We start from the raw sequence: 1,247 nt of genomic DNA, 5'->3' as shown, positions 1-1,247 counted from the left end.
TAGATAATATAATTAGCAGTGGTTATAATTCATTACAGTTTGAAAATGGTGACATTTTTCTTCTTGCATAATGGACATGATAGTTCAATTAAAAAACAAATATTAAATACTCCAAAAGTGCCCTGTGTTGGGACTGTGAAGATTACAGGGGTAAGGAACAGGCTTTGTCCTTGAATTTCAAGTTGAAGAGAGGGTAAGAGCCTACAGTTGTCCAACATGTGACAGTTAATATAATCAGGTGCTACACTGTGTAGTAAGGCCATTATGCTTTGCCAAAGTTCAAAGGGTAGCAGAAACCAGGACAATGTAAGGATTTATGGAAGAGGTCTACCTGGAGTGAAGTATGTAAGGATGAATGGGGATTGAATCTCTAGAAAAGATAGCTGAGCTAGGACATTGGCATAATACTCACTAGGAAGTTAGAATTTCCCCAACTGAATGGTCAGCCTGGTTTCTTGCTGGCTGAATGTCCCTTGTCTGTAGAGAATATATAGTCTTTGAATTCAAAACAAATGCTCTCCCAGCCAAGCTTAGCGGCAGCAATGTCCTCAGTGACCTACATCTGGAGCAGTGAAATCAATCAGATGCAAAGGGTTATTTACACAACTGATAGCTTCCTGCCTCAGACAGTCACGGCTTCTTTTAAGGTTGCTGGAGCAAACACTTTGCTTAATATTTGAACCTAGAGAAGTTGAAAGCCAAGTACTTATTTAAATATTGATCAAGCTCAGGGCTTGAGAGCAGGCAAGAAAACTGCAGCTAGCATTGTATGTCCTTAGTGGTGAGAGTTTCACAATTACTAGTTTCGCTGGTTTCTTTCTTTTTAGTGGGGAAGGGACTTGGGGGTAACTTCTTACAATATTTGTTCCTCTTCCCACATTTTCTAGTTTTTTAAAAAAACATATACATACTTGCCAGAATTAAAAAAAAAATTCAGTAGTAGTGATATGAAAAAGGACAATAACAACAAAGGTTTCTAACACATCACCATGTTTGTTCATCAGAGTTTGAAAATCATTTTTGTCTGGCACGTTGATTTAGTTCATCTTCAGTTCTAACGATTCTCTTGCCTCAGCCTCTCGAGTAGCTGGGCTCACAGGCCCCCACCAACACACCCAGCTAAATTTTGTGTTTTTGTAGAGACAGGGTTTCACCATGTTGGCCAGGCTGGTCTCGAGCTCCTGACCTCAGGTGATCCACCCACTTCAACCTCCCAAAGTGCTGGGATTACAGGTGTGAGCCACCAC

The sequence above is a fragment of the Colobus angolensis genome, unplaced genomic scaffold (genome assembly GCF_000951035.1).
Source record: "Colobus angolensis palliatus isolate OR3802 unplaced genomic scaffold, Cang.pa_1.0 Scaffold49, whole genome shotgun sequence".
Classification (NCBI taxonomy): domain Eukaryota; kingdom Metazoa; phylum Chordata; class Mammalia; order Primates; family Cercopithecidae; genus Colobus; species Colobus angolensis.
The sequence above is the reverse complement of the archived record's forward strand: the minus strand, read 5'-3'. Positions refer to the sequence as shown.